Below are 22,125 nucleotides of genomic sequence, written 5' to 3'. Positions count from 1 at the left end.
GAAAGGAAGGTGGAAAGGAAAACGAACAGAGGAGTGAACTTTCTCAACGCAGAGAGACTTTCGGGAAAGAGGCGGTTTGTTAGAGTCCCTAGATTTTTAAGACTTGTTGAACAGTAAAGCTCTTTGAGGGGTTGGAATTAATCTTTAACATGAGGAATAAATGTTGCGTGGAAGAGTTACTTTTTGGATAACCAGTTCTTGCAAAGAGTCTACTGGACCTTAGTCTCTGGAGAATTAAAATCTCGATCTAGATGTAGAGTTTGCTGTGATGAAGTTGGCAACAGCCTGTTTTCCTCCTCTTTTTTTTTGGAATGGAAATCATCGTAGGACTGAATTCTCTTTGCTGAGGTCGGAGGACAGCTCTGCTCTCAGTCGGCTGTCTCGGTCCTTTCTGGCTGGGGAAGGATCTGACGTCTCCTTCCCCCGCTTCTTCCTCTCCCTCCCCTGCCAGAGATCTCCTTTGTTTATTCGTGGATGGCTTGTAGGTGACTCTCCAGTGTTGTGCTGAAATCTTGAAAGGTGGGAATGCTGTGTCTTGGTCCGTGATTTCTGCCCCAAACCCGTTACTTAAAAAATCATAGTGTATATTCCATTACCTTTTTTTTTTTTTAATGGAATCTCCGCAAGTGCAACCTGGATAAATATTATTTAAATTTTATCATTCCACTGTCGGCTCACCTGTGAAAGTACACGTTTATTTTGATCTGTACAGTTTTTGCGAAGATTGTATGATACTTTTATTCTTCTGTTCTTATGTGAGTATTTTCAAAACTTTGCCTCATTCAAATGTATGAAGTTCTTGGTGATATGAATTAGTGTTTGATTAAAGGTAACCTTTTCCCCCCTTACTTGGTTTGACAAAGTATCTAATAAGACTCCGTTTTCTATTCTTGGAATGTATGTATATGTTATATATTACCGTTTTTCTTTAGTTAGCTAGTTATCCATAATGTGTATATATGTATCTACACAGCTGCAGTTAGTCTAAAAGTTTTATTACTCAGCAGATATTCTGATTTCTTCTGTCAAAAATAAGCACTGGTGTGCTGTAAATTCTAGTAAGTAGTCAGGAATGTAGTTAATGGAAGCCTAGGTATTTCTGATTGGCCTAGGTAGATTTGTATAAGTTCTAAATAGACTTATCTTTTTCTCTACAGGAAGTTTTCTTATTTTCTTAATATGTTTTCTTTAGGTGAATCAAAAAGGGTCCCAGGAAACCTGTGAATGTTGAAGAAAATTCGTCTGTGAATTTTTGGTATTCGAGGAGGAGTCAGTATTTATATTCATCTTTTAAACTGGGAAGATTTATGTTTTATTTTAAAACTTCTTGATATTTACAATGAATGGACACAGTGATGAAGAAAGTGTTAGAAACAGTAGTGGAGAATCAAGGTAAGCACTTTATTATCAAGTATTTATTATGAAGAGAATGGAAAACTTGTGTGACTCTTTTTAGTTTTCTTAGTAGATGGCAGTTTTCAGGTTCAAATTCTTCCTCTTAGGTATCCAAACAGTAAAAAGTTTCTAATATAAAGAGCTTTGTTGATAATACAGGTTTTAATTATTTTTTTCCTTTGAGATACACAAAGAAGAATTTAAGTATAGAAGTTTGGGTTACTTAAATCTCCTTGGAGGTATATATTGTTTGGGTTAATAACTGAAGCTAGAACAAGTAGGAAAAGAGATTTAAATTGATTTGACTGTTAGTGCACTCTCTAAATAAAGGCAATAAGAATTTCTTTCCTCATCTTTTTCTGGCATTTTATCTTCTACCTGTGCTGTCCAATATAGTAGCCACTAGCCACATGTGGCTGTTTAAATGTAAATTAATTAAAATTACACAGTATTCAAAATTCAGTTATTCAATCACACTAGACACATTTCAAATGCTGAATAGTCCCATGTGGCTAGTGGCTACCATGATGGACGGTGCAGATAGAAAACATTACTATCACTACAAAAAGTTCTTTTGGACAATGCTGATCTGGATATTTGTTAAAGTATTGTTGCAACTCTTTTTTCCTCCTATTTTCTTTAATTTGAGTTTTAATTATATATGAGTGAGTTAAGAGTTCTTACTTGGGCCATGTCTTTTTAAGGAAGATATAGTTTATGGGAATAAGCCATATTAAGCTATTTTAATGTGAAAGAAGCCTCTTCAAATACAAAGACTCTTTAAATTCTTCTGTAGCCCCCAAATTTTGAGTTATCTGCATATTAATAATAAAGTCCATGTAGTTATATATACTTATTGTATGTAGAGATCAGGAATATGGACATTGGAGTGAGACTGCCTGGTTACTTATCCTGGTTCTACTTCTGGTTAGCTCTGTGAATTAGGACAAACTATTTAACCTCTGGGGCCAGCCCCATGGCCTAGTGGTTAAGTTTGGTGTGCTCTGCTTCAGTGGCCCGGGTTCAGTTCCTGGGCACCGACCTACATCACTCATTGGTGGCCATGCTGTGGCGGTGACCCACATACAAAATAGAGGAAGACTGGCACAGATGTTAGCTCAGGGTGAATCTTCCTCAAGCCAAAGAGGAAGATTGGCAACACATCTTAGCTCAGGGCCAATCTTCCTCAGCAAAAAAAAAAAAAAGAGAGAGAAAAAGAAAAAATTAACCTCTGAGGCTTTGATTTTTGCAGTTTTGAAATGGGGATTACGGTATTATTTATCTTATTTGAAGTTGAGGATTAAGTGAGATGCTACATCTCAAGGTCTTAATATAGTTCCTGATATAATGAGCACTCAATATTTGCTTATTATGATTAGCATTATGTTTTATGTAACATAGGGTACTAGATAACTAAAACATTAATTATAGTGATAGAGAAATGTGATGGACAAGAAACAAGAAAGTTTTGGCAGTTAGGAGGGTTTCAGAAAAAATGTTGGGGTAGAAAATGAAGCAGTGGTATATGTATTTGACCTGAGACTTGGGATTTTCTGGTCATTCTAGGAATACTTGAGTTTATCAGCTTTCACAGGTGCACTGTTTGGGTAACAAGAACATCATAGAGAAGAAGGAGTAGTTACAGAAAGCAGCATGATTTAGCAGAACACGTGTTGGTCTGGAGTTACAAAACCTGAGTTGACACCATCTAACTAGTTCTCTGAATGATTTCTCAACTGTAAAGTAATTGAGTTGAACTAAATGATTTTGAAGTTTCATCCTATCACTTTTACAATGTGTAATAAAATTTTAGATAACAGAGTTTCTGGTGATTCTAGTCAAACTCTGTTATCTAAAACTTTATGAATCACCAGAGTTGAGAGGTAAATTAGAAGACTTTTGAATCTCAGTTTTGATTCAGATCTCTACAGGTGTATTGACTATAGTAAGTGAATAGGAGAGTCACATTGTCCCGCATTGTCTTATTCATTAGTGAGCAGTGAAATGGTTGATAGGTAGAAATACCTAGAGGAGACACAGGAACAAAACTACCTGGAAAATAGGAAGTAAGCCTCTTGAGAGTAAATCCTCTTGTTGAGTATGCGGAGAGATCGCGTGCTGTTATGTTCTGACCGCTTACCTCTTCGAGTAATCTTTTATATATTTTACTGCCATATCTAAAGCAAAGGTGAGTAGTAAGTCAAATTAGATGGTATAGTTGAAAAAAGTTAAACCCTGTGAAAGCAAATTTACTTACAGGAGTCTTTTATAATGCATACTCATTTAAAATAATTGCAAAGCATATTCTGTAATTATTCTGAGTCACCATTTCTACCATACAAGGTATGTGCTTCTGAGAAGTATGATTGTCGAGTTATCTAATTCTTTCAACTGCCTTGGTGTTTGTTTATCAGGAGGAGGAAGACCTGCTTCTATTTTGCTTTCATTTTCTTCCTTACTGCTGTTATGCTATCCTTTTCCTTTGCTCTACTGTCATTGTTACTAACCCTGAGACCCCCTCCCCAAAGCTTTTATAACAGGGCAGTACAGAGAAGGGAGATTGTGCCTAGTTAGTTAAAAGAGTGAGGAGGTGAACTTTGCAGACATAGGGATTTTCTTGCAAACAACAAAAGTTTCAGTAACTATGAATGTTAATATAGAGTGATGAGAAGAGAAATATGCTCTCCTTTTAAAATTAATATACACTGTAAATAGTTTTTAAAGTAAAATTTGATTTTTATTGGCTAGAATTTTTAAATGTATTTTTGCTGTAGCGTTTCTTTTTTCCTTTATGAAAATGAAGCTTATGAAATGAAATAGACTTAAGAAGTCATTTAGCATTTTTGGTTGGTATAATTAGCTTTCTACTAAAAAAAATGGTTTTTTGATTCTTTCCATGTAGAAAGCTCTCTATAACCATTGACTGAAGGGAAGAAGAATACATAGGAAAATGTGTCTTGGGCTGTGCTATAACGGACAGTTTTGAAACTTTTTTATTAAGAAATCTGGGTCAGGATGCACCTGTACGTCAGTTTCAACTCAGCACAAAGTTTATTATGTAACTGAAGTTAAGCTTTCTGAAGATACTATTGGAAGATTTCAGAGCATCAGTTCCTCACTGTGTGGATGTGTTGTTATTTGCAACCAAATTTTTCAAATCCTGGGTAGATATTTTTTATTTTAAAATTATCTTGAATGATGATTTACTCCAGGACTAGATTTATGGGTAAAGACCAGAAATATATTATCATATTTTGCTCATTTTTGGATGATTGATACATGCTTAATACTCAGAAGAATTTCTCTGCTTGCCTGTAGATTAAATTTTTAATAATATGTTTGTCCATGTAAATTTGAGAATTTATTTGAATGACTTTAATTAGTCTCTATCTATTATGCTCTTGAAAAATTCTTACAGGGTGAGGAAGGTTGTTAGTGATGTGCTGTAATGGTCTCAACCATTTAGAATTAATCTCTAGCTGGCAATGGAGCTTTGTGGACTGTAACACTTCAATTGCCTTGGCTTATAGAAAATATTTTAATTATCATTTTATGGTTCAAGAATCTTTGGATCTCAACTTGTAAAGTGTTCTGGGTAGGCAGTGAATAGGGACTATGATCACTGGAAATGTTCTCAATGAAAACCTCCTTTTTAGAAATTCAGAGTTTTAAAGGCTTTTTAGAGGCTTTGAGAAGCCCTAGAGCCTCAATGACCTGTGACATTTAAGGAAAACCGATTCAGAGTTAATTTGAACACAGGGCACGGTTTGCACCATGGATCTGTTAGTGTCCTGTTGAATTCTACTATGGTATACTGTGTTTGGAAACATTGTATTTATGTATACACATACCAGAAAGATTTCTTGCCATCAAAATCAGTTAGTTTCTTTCACTAAATAAATTTGAACAGTTTTTAAAGTCAATACCAGTTAAAATGGTGTTTGCTGAGCTTATTTTGCAGTTATCTCAGAGTTTTAAAAAAAATGTCATTTTTTAAATTTCCAAAGTTTGTGTTAAGAAACATTTTAAGGAGGATGGGAAAGTGTGAAATCACAAAGCCAGAATGGCTAGAAATCATTGAGTTAAGGAAACTGGTTTTTAAAATTTTCTGTGATGTCATTAATTGCAGGAAAGTATGACTCTTTTACATCTCATTTTTGTTATTCCCTATTTCTCAGTTCAGTATGTGCTTTCTTCATCTTTTCCTGTTTTTTCTCTCAAATATCCTGTATATGCTACTAAATCTAAGATCATCTAAGATCGCTTCTTATCCTTTGAAAACTCAATAAATCGTTAAGCAGGAGCCTTAATAATAGGATACTCTGTTTCCAAGCAGAATTTACCTAATTAAAATTTTCACATAATTTCCTAGGATTGTGGTTAATCTAGGTTACTGTAAAGTATTTAGGCTTTTTTAACTGATAAGGCTAAGAGAATTGTATATGACTTGACTTTGCAAGACATTACTTTTATCTACATAGGTATGAGATAATGTGGGGGCAAACATTAATGTGTAGTTACCCCTTTTTTATACAGTAGCCTCCCCTCATCCACGGGGGATGTGTTACAAGACCCCAAGTGGATGCCTGAAACTGCGGATAATACAGAACCCTGTATATACTATATTCTTTCCTATGCATTCATACCTGTGATAAAGTCTAATTTATAAATTAGGCACAGTAAGAGATTAACAACAACAATAATAAAATAGAACCATTATAACCATATACTGTAAAAATAGTTCTGTGAATGTGGTCTCTCTCTCTCTCAAGATACCTTATTGTACTGTACTCACCCTTCCTCTTGTGAGGATGTGAGATGATACAATGCCTACATGTTGAGATGAAGTGAGGTGAATGATCTAGGCATTGTGATGTAGCGCTAGGTTAATATTGACCTTCTGACAATACATGAGGAGGATCATTGAGCCATGATGATGTTGATGGTTGGATGTCATAAGCAGATGATGTCCATGGTTGTTAGAACACAAGCACTGTGATACTGCGATAGTCAATCTGATAACTGAGATAGCTACTAAGTGACTAATGGGCAGGTAGCTTATGCAGCGTGGATACGCTGGACAAAGGGATGATTCACGTCCCAGGTGGGATGGAGCGAGATTTCATCATGCTACTCAGAACAGCACGAAATTTAAAACTTACGAAGTTGGGAATTTTCTATTTAATATTTTCAGACCACAGTTGACTGCAGGTAACTGAAACTGTGGAAGGCAAAACTGCGTATAAGCGGGGAAGACTGTACTGTTGAAATAGTTGCTTATTTAAGATCTTGACGACTGGTGGGTTACATATGATATAGTTGGGTTTAAAAATAAGAGTATTTTTTGTGATGAAGAGATAAAGAATAGATGGAGAAAACTTTTTTGTATTTTTTTAAGGAAAATTTAAAAACATGCAGAAATAGAAAAGTTGCAGCCCAAATTTCGGTCCTTGGACCAGCAGCATTGGCGTCACTTGGGAGCTTGTTCAAAATGTAAAACCTTGGCCCCTACCCCAGACCTTCTGAATCAGAATCTTCATTTTAACAAGATTCTCCAGTAATTCGTATTCATATGAAATTCATACGCATATATATGAAGCGGTTCATTCAGCACCTTGCCGCTTTTTTTGTTACTGATGTTGTTATACATCGTTTTTATTTTCTGGGAACTCCCAAAGAACAGTGTCATAGGCCCTGCCATCAAGAGGCTGGGTACATTTCATTGCTCTAGAAACAATAATGCAACCAATAATCATTGAGCTCTTAACTCTGACTGAGCCAGGCATGGTGCATTATGTGAATGTATCACAGTTCATCCTCACAAAACTCCTGTGATGTTCACAGTATTATGAGTCCCATTCTCTAGAAGGAGAAACCAGATTTATAACCATTAAAAAAAATAAAATAAAAAAAAAGCTATTGGGGCCAGCCTGGTGGTGTAGTGGTTAAGTTCACATGCTGTCCTTCCGCGGCCCAGGGTTCGCAGGTTCGGATCCTGGGCGCAGACGTATGCACCACTTATCAAGCCGTGCTGTGGCAAGTGTCCCACAGAAAATGGAGGAAGATGGGCACAGATGTTAGCCCAGGGCCAGTCTTCCTCAGCAAAAAGAGGAGGATTGGCAGCAGATGTTAGCTCAGGGCTAATCTTTCTCACCAAAAAATAAATAAATTTCAAACTTCACTTGGATTTCATTGACTTTTCCATTAATGCTCTCTTTCTATTCCAGGATTCAACCCAGGGTACCATGTTATGTTTAACTGTCAGCTCTCTCCAGTGTCCTCTGTTCTGTGAGAGTTTCTTAGCCTTTGTTTGATTTCCTTAACAGTCATCAGAAGTACTGGCTAGGTGTCCTGTAGAATGTCCCCCAGTTTGGATTAGTCTGATATTTTTGTTAGGATCAACTAGGGTTATCAGTTTTTAGCACGAATATCACAGAGATGAAGTGTTCTTCCAGTCACATCGTATGGGGAGCATAATATCCACGTGACATTACTGTTGATGATAACGTCCATCACTTGGCCAAGGTAGTATTTGCCAGGTTTCTCCGCTGTAAAGTTACTGTTTGTTTTTCCCTTTCCGTGCTGTATTCTTTGGAAGCAAGTGACTGTGTCTGGCTCACTCTCAAGGGGGTGGAGGGAGTGGAAATTAAGTTCATCTCCTGCTGGGAGGGAGTGTCTACATATATTATAATGGAATTCTTCTGTAGAGAAGTCATTTCTCCCCCGTTTAGTCACTCATTCATTTATATAAGCATGGACTTATGTATATGTATTTTATACTTTGGGCTATAATCCAATGAATTTATTTTGTTGCTCAAATTGTTCTAGCCTTGCCCATTGTGAGCTTTCTGTCGAGTTGGCTTCTGTGTCCTTTTGACACATTCCCATTCTTTTGCCCTCGAGTCACTCATTTCTCCAAAGAGCTCTGGTCCCTTTTATTGGAGAAAAGGGTATTAGAAAGCAGATTTGGGTGCGGGGTATGCTCATTCCTACTCAGGTGTCACTACTTCTAGGCCCTCTCAGCAGACAAAGCAGACAGAGCTAGTAACATATGTATATATAGTAAACCACGTATATCGGCATATCTGTAGTTCTTTCTGTGTCTGTCCATCTGTATACATATTAAGGTAAACTTGAGTTTGTACTGATGTCTCCAGCTATAATCCTGAACTACAGGATTCATCCTAACCTTCCTTTCTTGCTCCTTTATAATTTCTATCTCCAACAGAGAAACCTGGTTCCCACCATCCTCTACCTACCATCCATACTCTTCACCCTCAGCATATGGGTAAAGCAGTTGCAGAATTTCTAGGCTATTCTCACAGAAGAAACAAATTTACCAACTAGAATACAGTGTTTACATACAGTGTACAGTTCCTATTATATTTAGCCTTACAGTTTCTAGTCAAAACACCCGTTTTCCAAAGTTACTCAAGTTAGCTTCTGCCCCCCAACCCCCTTCAGTATGGTGATATCATAAATTTATAATAATGTTAGATTCATTTGTCACAGTTTGCATTCCATCCTGGGATACTCAGTCACATGGGTTGATTTTTTTTTAAACTTGCACGTATTACATACACTCTGTGCTACACAGTTTTGTGGGCTTTGACAAATGCATAGAATCATTTATTCTCCGCCACAGTACTGTCAGAATGATTCCGTCATCTAAAAGTTCCCCTGTGTGTCCCAGATTTATGGAATCAAAATTTTCATTGTAACAATATTCCCAGGAGATTTGTATGCATATTAAATTCATATGCATATATATGAAGCTATTCACCTGGAGTCATTCAGTATCTTGCCAGGCGCACACCAATGCACCACTTACCAAGCCATGCAGTGGCAGGCATCCCGTGTGAAGTAAAGGAAAGATGGGCATGGATGTTAGCCCAGGGCCAATCTTCCCCAGCAAAAAGAGGAGGATTGGCAAGGGATGTTACCTCAGGGCTAATCTTCCTCACAAAATAAAAAAAAAAAAAAACCAGTATGGAGATTCCCCCCAAAATTAAAAATAGTAGTACCATATGATCCAGCAATTGCACTTCTGGATATTCATCTGAAGAAAACACAAACACTAATTTGAAAAGATATATGTATCCTATGTTAATTGAAACATTATTTACAATAGCCAAGATATGGAAGCAACCTAAGTGTCCATCGATAGACGGACACTTCTATATACCATAAAGAAGTTGGGGGGGATATATATATATATATATATATATATATATATACATACACACACACACACAAGGAATATCACTCAGCCATAAAAAAGAATGAAATCGTGCCATTTGCAACAATATGGATAGACCTAGAGGTATTATGCTAGGTGAAATAAGTTAGAGGAAGACAAATACTGTATGATTTCACTCATATGTGGAATCTAAAAAACAAAACAAATGAACAAACAAAACAAAACAGAAACAGACTCATAGATACAGAGAACTGGTGGTTACCAGAGGGGAGGGAAGTGGGGGATTGGGCAAAATAGGTGAAGGGGATTAAGAGGTGCAAACTTCTAGCTATAAAATAAATAAGTCACGGGGATATAAATATACAGCATAGGGAATATAGTCAATAATATTGTAAAATTTTCTATGGTGACAGATGGTTACTAGACTTACTGTGGTGATCATTTCATAATGTATATAAATGTCGAATCACTGTGTTGTACATCCGAGACTAACATAATAATGTATGTCAACTATGCTTCAATAAAAAACCAAAAAACAAAGTTGATAGGCACTATAGATGTCATCTGACTGATCTGTTTTCTTGATGCCAGTACCACACACTGCCACCAATGAATAAAACACTTACAATCAGACTCAGAGAAATACACATTGTAGAAAGCAGGAACATGGAATCCTATGTTGCCATGACAACAAGAAGATAATTCCATTTCAAAAGGATCACCAGCTCCTGTATGAAAAATAAACTTCTCTTCCAAGCAAGGTTTTTTAAATGTTGCATGCAGGAAGGAAAGTATTGAACATCTCACTCCAAATAACTGATTACATCCTTTGGTACCATCAGTACCAACTACAACCAATATGAAAAAGCCACTTTGCTTTCTCCAGGTGTCCCTAAAATGTGAGTGCCAGCAACAGAATGAAACTTCCAGATAGCATATCATTCCCTCTGCCAGGGAATAAAGTAGCTTTTCCTTGAATAGTAACAATCATGCAATCTCAGCAATCTCCTCAAAATGAAATGTTTTGATCTAATAAACTAACCTTATGAATAAACTCATATCCCAGAAGTCTTGCTGTTTTAAATAAATACACCCTTAAAAATTACATGACACTGATGTTCTTTGAGGCTATGTGATAGTAATATTATAGATATAGATTACTTTAGAATTACAAGTAACCCTACAGATCATTCAGTCCAAATTCTTCACATTTTGGATTAGAAAATTGAGACTCAGAGATGCTTAGTGACTCAATCAATGCCGCAAGATGAATTAATACTATTTTGTACTATTATACTGTTTTTGTACTACTGCAGCATTGATACTATGTTTATACTGTGCAGTGTTTTCTATTAAAAATAATCAAAGTACCCACACTTCCAGCAATTACTTACATGAGCAATACTGTAATCTCTAAGGATACTTTAAAATATTTTGCCAATATTATACTTCAGCATGTAGAAGTAACTTCTAATGTAATCTTTTTAACTGTAAGGAGTTAACGAAAGAATAAACTGATGTGTTTCCAAATCTTCCTTGTCCTTTACTGTCTTTTGAAAAACTGGTACTGTAAAACTTCATCAAGTTTTTATTAATTGTAAAAAAACTATCTTATCTAATGAAAAGTGTCCATTATTATATATCTAATTATAAATATAGTATAATTTTAAGTGTATGGCTTTATTATCCAGTTGTTTACATTAACTGAGCTACTCAACATTACAGTCCTACTTTAATGAATAGATAAAAATAATTTTAATTAAATTATTGAAGTACCTGAAATCTAATTTATATACTTATTTCATAAATAGCAATTATACTATATTAAGTTTAGAGTGTTTCTAAACTTTTAGGCTGAAAATAATTATTTTGCCTAATTAGGTAGATATGCCATTGAAATTTCACTTACTATTAATTTTCTTAGCAAAATTTTCATTGAAAACATAAAGGTGAATTTCAGTTAAGCCCCTCTTCAAATTAATATTCATTCATAATTAATGAAATTTGAAATAAAATATTTTATATGTTAATAGTGACAACATTTAAATAACAAAAAATTAAGTGTGCAGGAAAATATTTATCATGATATTTTCTAAAATGAAAAGAATAGGGAAGCTTGAAGAAAAGAGCTTACAAACAAATATATCCTTTTCCACCAGCCCCTTGTCAACCTTAATTACTTTTTAAGCCTTAGCATTACAAAATAATCAATTTAGAAAATAGACCTATCAATATTCTGCCCCAAGTAATTCTTCATACATTTTAGATAAAGGTAGAAGAGCAAAACTACAGAGAGAGGCAAATATATAGACTGATATGGTATGAGCTTCCTTCCCATCTTTTCCGGCCACCAGAACCTTCCCTTTCTGAACTTTTCATTTCCTCTGTAAATGTCGACCAACCTTAACAGTCTGATCATAAGACGGACCAACTCCCTCCCAGATTCCCCCACCACCGCCACCAGAAAATGCTGAAAAGGAGATTCAGTCTTACTGCCACTATTGGCCATACATTAGGAACAAGACCTGAATAAAAGCAGAAGCAATGGGATACCTACCAGTCAGCTCATCCCCTGTGCCACCATATCTAATCTGATGCTTATTTAACAAATGTTAAATTTAACCTTTCTTTGATTTAACCCTTTTTCCATCCTGGCAAAGTTAGTACAACATTGGAAAGAGATTAGCATTCATATGTTTTTTCAGAAAGTAGAAATAATAAATACCCAAAAGGAGTAAATGATTTTAGGAGCAGGAGAAGATTTACAAATTGTCCCTTTATCAAAAGAACAATACAATCTCCTTATTCACACACATACCTGTGTTGAGTTACTGATAGAATGACATAAAAATATGATTTAAAATAATAATAATAATAATCAGGGCTAGATACTGGCCCAGGATATTTGTCTCTATCTCAGTGTAAAGGTTCTTAGCACAATCATAAAACATAAGTTTTCTTGGTTTCTGTTTGGCTTGGTTTGGTTTCAGAATAATTCTTCTTGCCCATCTAATGTAAGGGAACTGGCAACAAATATTAATGTGAAAATTAAAAATTCAAACTTCATTTTAAAATTTATTTCTATTTTTAATATAACCAGAAGATCAAATTTTTCCAGCACCACCACTATCACTTTCTTTTAGAATGCCAAAGTCTAACCCCAATGTGGGGACTTAGGAACCAATCCATCCTTTTGCCAGTTAGGTGGCCTTGGGGGAGAAATTGTCCATTAGCTTTCTCTCCATTTCTTTCCCCCTTCCACTCTTCTCTGTAACAGCCTGAGCACATCAGCATTTCTCTATGGAAAAGAAGCAGTCATCATTGAAGATATTTGATGAGCAAAACTGAAAACTAACGAAATGAGAAAGATTAAGAGACTGTGAGTAACTCACCACCTAGGAACTAAACAGGAGTAAATGAGTACAAAATGGCTCTGAAATATGTGGAAATGAATGGTTGTACTCCTTGGGTATTCTAGATTACATTTTCAAGCACTAAAAGAAAATAATACTTCCAAACTCACTTCTTAAAACTAATTTCAGAATTTCCATTATACTGCAATCCGGATGTGTCTTGTAACATTTACATGTGTAAGGAAGGAAACATAAGTTGCTCTCATCACGCTCTGGGCAATGTTTAGTGCATTTCCAATGCCAGTCCCTTAGGGACAATGGTCAGCTCTCCTGCCTTTTCTTTTCCCTTAAAGACTAGTAAACACCACACTAGATTAGAAGCCCCACTAATTAAGAAATACAGAAGAAAGAACATTCATGCCTCTTGAACAATGAATGCCCTACCCTATAAACGGGTAGTCTGATTTATATTATTTGAGTTTAGTTAGCAAGAAGGGGATCAAATTTTTTTAATCCATAGTTTAAGATATTTGCTGTTGCTTAGAGATAGAGAAATGAGAAAATAAAATCCAACCCCCTCAACTTCATCAAGTCACAGAAAAACACCAAAGCAGACTAGGATAACAGCCAAGAATTGAAGTATAATTTACCAATGTGAATCATGAAATTTACAGATTCATTTTCTATATGGAGAGAATTTAAGAATGCATATGAGTATAATTGCAAAACAATACATAAAAGCTTGAGTCTAACAAAATGTTATTTTAAGGGTTCTATAATATGGTTGGATATGCTCTTAAGATCTAATTTGTATATAAAACAGATATGTTTATGAGTTTCTTTATAACTCTTCGCAATATGTTATATAATAATTTTACTTGGTCAACAAATATTTTAGAGATAGTTATTACTATTCAGAGGTGGTTCGTAGAAATATTGGGTATAATGGAATGCCTCAAACAAAGAGTAGCACTTAAAGAATTTTATGAGAAAGGAAAAGACAGAGATTAATAAAATGTATACACTTGAACAGCATTTTTAATGCACCGGAAAGATGCTGTGCTATGTACATGCAACATTTGAATTAATAAAACACTACATATACCCCAAACATCTTTATGTATACCAAAGCCTTTGATAACTAGCTCTGAAAACCTCTATGCATGTCTATGCCTATTTTATTATCATGCACGTGAAAATTAGTTACTCAAATCATTCTGTGTAGCACTGAGAATATCTGAGAGCCTGCTTTTTAGAAAGAAAGTGGACAGTCACACTCAACAAACAAATTAAAAATGACAATAGCATTCCTTTTGGTTATTCTTTCTCACTCAGTTCATTCTTGCTGGTTAAGGTATAGAAGGAAGGAAGATAAACAAGTCCTTCTCCAAAGATGTTTACTTGCTCTAGAAGCTACCATGAATTTAATTAAGTGCCACCCACCCCTTCTCTGCAGAAGCCTTAAAAAAAAATATTAAAAGGCTGTTTAGTTTTCATAGATAGAGTCTTCTAGATCAACTCTTGAGAAAGGCTAAGAATGTCTCCCATATTCCATTAGCTTGTCTCTAGTTTGATTTCAAAAGACTCTAATTCTCAAGGCAGCCAGGGGCCACAAAAAAAGGTAGGGAGCAGAGAATATCAGAAAAAAAGAAAACGTAAGCAAACTCAAGAAGAATTAAAAAGAATGAAAAGACTCAGAAATGTCTTTCTCTTTTCTTTTACTTTGAGATTATCATAATTTCATTCTTTAGAATCTTTCCTTTTTCTTTATCTAACTTCCATTATATTACTTCTTGGCCATGAGATAATACCTACTTAATCTGCCTAGCATTTATGTCTATGTCAGATCATTTAGTTACACCCTTCTGCCTCCACTCCCTGAAACAGGCCCTCCATAACCACAACCACACCCCAGGCATTAGGAAGTTGATTAGGAAGATTAGATTAGGAAACTGAGGCCCAGAGAGACTGAGCCTTGGCCATTGCCTTGAAATTTAATTGTCTTCTTATGATCAAATGTAAAGTTTTGATATTTTGCACATATATTGTCAACTAACCCCTAATGCAACACCAGGGAGCTAATAAGCTCTATCAAGACGCATACCCAAGTTTCTCTGGCAGTCACCTTATTAACTGCTTCTTTTTGAAAGAATTTACAGGGATATCTCAGTGTAAAGCCAAAAAAGAAACAGAGTTGAGGAAGACTGGCAACTCAAAAAGCCTTATCTAATTATTTCAGATAGAATAACCTCCCACTACTTATTTCTATATCTGATTGTTTTATTTCCTCTTTAAAATTCATCTTTAATGAAAAAAATATAGAATATTCAGAATTTTTACCTAGAGGAGATCCTATATGAATCCTTTTATTTTTCTCCCAGAAGTAGAATAATTCAAACCAAGAAAAGAACAAAACTGAAAAGATTAAAAAAAAATTATACCCACACATAATAGTTGACTCTTTTCCTCACCATTCTGCACCTTTATCTGCTGAATTTTTTTAAAAACCATCAATTTAAAAACATGTAACTTGCACTTTTATTCTCTAGTTCTTTTATGTCTGTATGTTTTCCAACACATTATGCACTGTTGTACATATTAATTGCATTTTTAATATAAATGTATTCTTTTGCATTAATAGTTTAAACCTGTAGACCATTCATTATGATTAGTTATTTGAAGTAAACAAATGAGTCCTTGAAATCAGTTTGTTATATACCACGAGGAGAGAGATTGTTCAGTAAATACAATTGATAAACTATGGGACTGAGGACCTCTGCTGGCAGTTTTAAGGCATTATTTTTTTTAAACCATAATACTGACAAGAGGAAAGGTGAAACTCTCTCTTTAATCTGAAGTATTCCTTTTTACTTAGAATCCTTTAATTGCCTTCCTAAAACTTTAATTATTGGTTCTACCGCACTTTCAGCAATTTGAGTCTTTCATTTCCACAACAGTTGCTTTACTTTTTAAAAAGAAAAACATTAAAAGTAAGACTATTGGATGAAAATATTAATTTTAATATTATTAATGTTTTAAAGCAAATTAAATTTGTTCATGAATAATAACTTCATTTTTATTTGACATAGTGGCTGCATACAGATATATTTAGATGAAGTGTGTATATATAGATATAGATACATCCTCATGACACAGAACATGGAATTTAGTATCAAATTAGAATAAAATTTTAATAACATAATTAAGAAATTTCTCATTTTTCCAGAAACTAGACTTGTTTCATACGTAATATATATCTAGACACCCTTGGAAGACAAGTTTTTATCTAAATGTTCAGAGCAATTTTTTAAAGCTTGAAAAAGCAATTGGACTGGTAACCCTTCACTCCACTTCACCCTAATGTCACTTACTTGTGCATTCTTTCTATTATTCATAAATTCATGTATTATTACGACTGAAAGAGACCTTAGAAGTCGTATAGTTCAGCCCTTTCATTTTACAAGGAAGACATCTGAGACCCATAGAGATGAACAACAGCCTCTACCTGTCCTTGCCAAGTCAGGACGAGATGAACAGATAACTCCCAGAGACACTCATCTGCTAGGGACATATCTCCTCAAGCAAGAGAAGGGACATGGACAGCAGAGTTGCAGCTCTGGGCCACAAGAACCCAGTTCTGCTGTGGATACAGGAAGACCTAATCTGAGCTTGGTTCCAAGCATTCAAGCTGCTAGGAGGAAGTTTGGATTCAGGGGCAGGAGCAATAATAGTAATCATGACAAACGTTATTGAGCACCAAGTATGTGCTAGGCAGGCACAGTCCTAAGCACTTGACATGGGATAACTCACGTAATCATCACAGCTATCCTGCATAGGATAAAACTGCTAGTATAATTAAGGAAACTGAGGCACAGAGAGATTGAGCCACTTCCCCAAGGTCACTCAGTGAAGGTTCAAATCCATGCAGTATGGATCCACAGCTCATGCTCTTAATCTCACATTATGAGAAAACATAACAAGTCCAAAAATTGGTCCCAAAGGGTCCATCCTAGAATTATAGGTGCCCTGCATAACCTTGAATCAGATAGAGATCTCCCACAGCCCAATTCTATTAGATCTAGAATTCTAGAAATTTAAGAGCTGGAAAGGGCCTTGGCGAACATGTAATCTGGTGCTCTTTAATCTCTTTTGGTTTACAGACTTCTTTGAAAATCTGCTAAAAGGAATAAAACTTGTCCTCTGAAAAATGCATCAACACACATGATGGCACAGCAACAGACACACACAATTATGCATAAAATTTTGTGTTGCTTATGGAATCTCTGAATCCCATTTCTAGATCTTAGGGGACCACAGGACCCCAGATTTAAAATTTCTGACTTAGACCAACCTTCACAATTCACATTTTATATAAAATTGTCTGTCTCGTATCTCTGTACTCAAAGCAAAGAGGCTAGCTTTGTAAGTGACAGTGCTGTCTGACTGTTTTCATGTGATGGCACATATAGAAAATGATAATACTGCATGGCACCCAGGCATAAAGAAAGAAACCTTCTCAAGACCAGAGGTGACCGGCCCCAAGAACCCAGCATCCCCAGACCTCACCAAACCACCCAAGGACTGAGAAGAATCAATATCTCCAAATATCCACACCCAATCACAGCATAGCTGTTGGGAAGGCCTGCCTCAGAGTCCTCCACTAGATGACAAACTGCAAACTGGCTTAGGACACCAGGGCTTAAATTTCCTTCTCACTCCCGAATCCACTTAAAATTCTCACTCCCACACTAGCCCCAACTTAGTTTACATTTTAAACCTCACTTCCCAGATCTTCAAAATAATAGCTAGATGGGGCCAGCCCAGGGGCGTAGTAGTTAAGTTCGTGCGCACTGCTTCAGCAGCCTGGGGTTCACAGATTCGGATCCCAGGTGTGGACCTGTGCACCGCTTATCAAGCCATGCTGTGGCAGGCGTCCCACATATAAAGTAGAGGAAGATGGGCACAGATGTTGGCCCAAGGCCAATCTTCCTCAGCAAAAAAAAAAAAAAAAAAAGAGGAGGATTGGCAACAGATGTTAGCTCAGAGCTAGTCTTCCTCACCAAAAAAAAAAAAAATCCTAACAAAATAATAGCTAGATGTATTAGTTATTGATTGCTGCTTAACAAATTAACCCAAACTTAGTGACTTAAAAGAGAAGTATTTATTATCTCACAGTTTGGGTGGGCAGCAGCTTAGCTCAGTGGTTCTGGCTCATCGTCTCTCCATCAGGCTGCAGTCGGAGTGTCAGGTGGGGCTGCAGTTATCCGAGGCTTGACTGGGTCAGGAGGATCTGCTTCCAAGCTCAAGCAGAGAGCTATCGGCAGGAAGCTTCAGTTCCTCGCCACCTAGGCCTCTCTGGGACTGCACACAACATGGCTTCCCCCATGGCAAGTAATACCAAGAGAGACAGAGAACCTCAAATGGAAACTGCAATCTTTTTATCACTTAATCTCAGAAGTGACGCTTCTGCTGTATTTGATTGTCACACAGACCAACACAGGCACAGTGTAGGAAGGAACTGCACCAGGGTGTGAATACCAGGAGGTGGGGTCATTGGGTGCCATCTCAGAGGCTGGCTACCACACTAGTGTTTATTGAGTGTCTACTCACTTACAAGCACATATTTATAAAGTATTATCTCATTTATTTTTTACAGTAGTACTCTGAGATAGATATCCCCATTTCACCATATTGGTCAAAGAGCCTAAGACCAAGGGATGTTAATTGCCCAAGGTCATACAGATAATAAGTGGCAGAAGAGAAAGTCAAAACAAGGCCTATCTGTCTATAAAGATTCACATTCTTTTCAACATGTTATTATATTTCCATGATGTGCTTTGCCTTCCTGAATCTCAATTTTTCTAGACCTCATTTCTCATCTATGAACCCCCTGTCATTTTCTTTTCAGTTCTGACCCATCATTCTATATTTTGCCCACTCGTGCTGCCAATTCCACACCCTCTGATTACTTAGGTCAACAGCACTTCCTCAGACCATATTTCACCCCATCTTCTCAATAATCATGTGAGATGTGCAAAGCATTATGTATCAAAATATAATTGTAACTTTAGTAATAGCTATTGTTTAAAAAGATGTAAAAAAGAAAAGTGTAAAGATGTTGAAGAACAAACCTGAAACATGTAATTGTTTCATTTGCAGAGATTAACAAGTGTATTCCACTGCCAGTAAAAACAGGCTGAAGTTTCAGTGCGGAAGGAGAATGAGGCAAAGTGCAGGTGCCACTGAGATGATTTCCACACGTTTCCTGAAGACTCTACTGATTAAAATGGATACACAACAAGCTACAGGATGAAAGTGGCCCTGTAGAATATCAGCTGGCCATTCAAGTTGTCACTTCAAAACAAACAGGAGTCAAATATGAGAAACTGCCTCACTTGCTGGCCTTTCTGTCTACCAGCTGCACTAAGTAGGTTTTACTGAATGGACTGGTGGGTGTATATTAATTAAAGGAATCCCATCCTAATACCCACCTATCCAGGTATTAACTTCCCTGGATATCAATTGGTCAACATGATATGAGCCAAGTAGATATGTCTAATCTAGTTTTCTTTCCACATATAAAAGAGCCTTAAAAATTGTGCTTCTTGAGATGCATCAAATCTGAAGTTACCCCTCTCTGGTCACTCTGAATAGGCAGTGGTAAAAATGTGTTGGAAAGATGGCGTATGCATATGTGTGCGTGCATTTGTGCATGTGTGTGAGTATGTGTATGTTTGCATGAACGTTGTTCTGTGATTAACAGTGAAAATCAGACTTCTTGTCCTATTTGTACATTGTTCTAAGTCACTCTCACTAAAGTCATGCATTTGTAGATATGACTTTCCCATTTTGGGGGAGCAGGGGATGTAGTCATAATCTTCCCCAACTTAGAAAAAACCCTGAAGCTTAGACAGAAGTTGTGGACCATATAGAAGAACCAAGACTTAAACTCATGTCTCCAAGCTCTAAATCTAATTCTCTGTCTACTACACCAAAGCAGAGAATCACAATCAGAGAAAAACTATTGGGAGACGAAGGGCTTATGATATCGAAGTAAGAAATAGTATCTCCTTTCTCCATCTGATTTTAAAATTAAACAAGAAAAGGAGGTCCTCAAATTCTTTGAAGGGATAGAGCAATCTTACAAACACTGAAAAAAGCTAAATGGTATAGCCCACCAGCCTTAAAATATTTTTACCACTGTCTAAAATGTTCTCTAATTAGTTTCATTGTATTCTTTCCAAGAGACCCTTTATAAGACAAATGTTAATTTCTCAATTAGGAGCACTATACATTAATTCATGTGATGAAATAACCATGTTAGTATAAGCTAGTGCAGAAATTTTCATCGTCCATGGAATCCTGCAGCCTCTGGAACAGGATCTTATAAACTTCCTGGAAGACGAGGTGCGTGGGTGAGTCTCTACCTCTCCCGTACGTCTTCTTTTACAGAGCTATCTCATGATTTTGTCAGTTTTATGTGTTGACATTTTGTTTGAATAAAGAGTTACATTGTTTTTAAAACTCTGAAAACCACTGTATTAATTCATATTATAAGTTCTCTTTTGGTATGAAGATGCTGGGTAAACATTACATCCCTAGGACAAGTAGAAGGAATCACAGGACAAGGCCATTGAAAAAAATCAAACCCAGGGAAAATGTGAAATTCATGAATTCTGTCAATAGAGGGAGTGCTAGGCAAGTATGGAACTCAGAAACAAAAATTTAAAATGAGGAGACAATTCCAATGAGATGAGGCGGTGAAGTGTTTTCCTCTCCCATCTGCAAGACTCAGGGTTTGTTGTATGCTGGGGCTGGCCCTGCAAAAACTGGTGTGCAGCCCTCCAAAAGAAGCTATGTTCAGTGTAAATCTTGAATGTTTTCAAGAACATCTTTGGCAGAGATCTTATGAAGCTAGGAAGGATACAACTGTGCCAGCAAGTTATATATAAAATGCATAAACCTGAGCACAGAGGATTTTTACAGGAGTGAAACTATTCAGTGTGATACTACAATGGTGGATGCATGTCATTATACATTTGCCAAAACCCACAGCATGTACAACACCAAGAGTGAACCCTAATGTAAACTATGGACTTTGCGTGATAATGATGTGTTGATATAGGTTCATCAATTGTAACAAATGCACCACTCTGGTAGAGGATGTTGATAATGGAAGAGGCTATGCATATGTCAGGACAAGGAATACATGGAAAATCTCTACACCTTCTCATCACTTTTACTGTGAACTCTTGCTCCAAAAAATACAGTCTATTTAAAAAATCTGTAAACTTGTCTTTTCCCACTATCAATTGTTATTAGTGAGAAAATTGGATATATAAAGGCCAATTTTGCCCAACTGCTCTGTACCACACACAGATTACAAATTTGTAGTTTTTTTCTAGAGACCTATAAACTATTCTCTCTTAACTATGTTTCTCCCATTAAGAATGAAGAAAGACCTTCATCAAGAGAGGTGGCAAAAGTAATCAATTATCTAGGAAATCAATTATCTAGGAAATGCAAATAAGAGTTTCCCCCTCATCTGAAGTGACAATGGTCATAATATTGCCCTTTATTTATATAGCTCTCAAAAGAGTTTTTACATCAAAAGACCACTCACGTGGTCATCAAAATTACCCTAAAACATGTGTAGAGTAATGAGAAATGAGAAAATCATGCCTCAGAGTATTAAGTGACTTTCCCAAAGTTGTGCCACCTGTATGTTGAACCAAACCTTTTGCTCTTAGACAGATGCCAGGATTCCTGTTAAGAGGGAGAAGAGGGAGAAGACATGAAAAAAATCCAAGTCTGGGCTGATTCTTCGCAAATTTGGTAACAGAAAGGGTAGGTGCCTTTCTCCCAAGGCAAATCCTTCATCTTTATTTTAGATCCTATCCAATCCTACTTCCCAGGAATTGTACTTAATCAATGATACCCTATTCTTATTTCTCTTCATATCTCCATTTCTACTGGATTTTTTCCTCTGATATATATATGTGACTATCCCAAGTCTCTCAAATACCAAACGAATAAACCAAACTTTTCTTGACCCTATGTCCTACTTAGATAGACACCATTCTATCTCTTCTCAGTTAACCTTCTCAAAGACAGTCTATAATAATTGTCTCCACTTTCTGACCTCTTATTTATCCTTCAGCCCACTCCCCTGTGCCT

General features: G+C 36.2%; 1 long non-coding RNA gene across 2 annotated transcripts in view; it reads left to right on the top strand.

Moving 5' to 3' along the window:
- The first annotated feature begins 829 nt into the window (after positions 1-829).
- The window catches only part of LOC131403177 (uncharacterized), a 33,880-nt gene continuing 12,584 nt past the window's right edge, over positions 830-22,125 (top strand). The window contains exons 1-3 of one of the 2 annotated variants that reach the window (XR_009219263.1): positions 830-897; positions 1,193-1,392; positions 21,703-21,795. This is a non-coding gene — a long non-coding RNA (uncharacterized LOC131403177). Of the gene's footprint in view, positions 898-1,192; positions 1,393-21,702; positions 21,862-22,125 lie in introns of those variants that run through there. The other variant, XR_009219262.1, reaches the window with a different exon arrangement.

Source organism: Diceros bicornis, unplaced genomic scaffold, assembly GCF_020826845.1.
Source record: "Diceros bicornis minor isolate mBicDic1 unplaced genomic scaffold, mDicBic1.mat.cur scaffold_55_ctg1, whole genome shotgun sequence".
NCBI lineage: Eukaryota > Metazoa > Chordata > Mammalia > Perissodactyla > Rhinocerotidae > Diceros > Diceros bicornis.
Note: the sequence above shows the minus strand (reverse complement) of the source record. Positions and strands in the feature narration are given on the sequence as shown.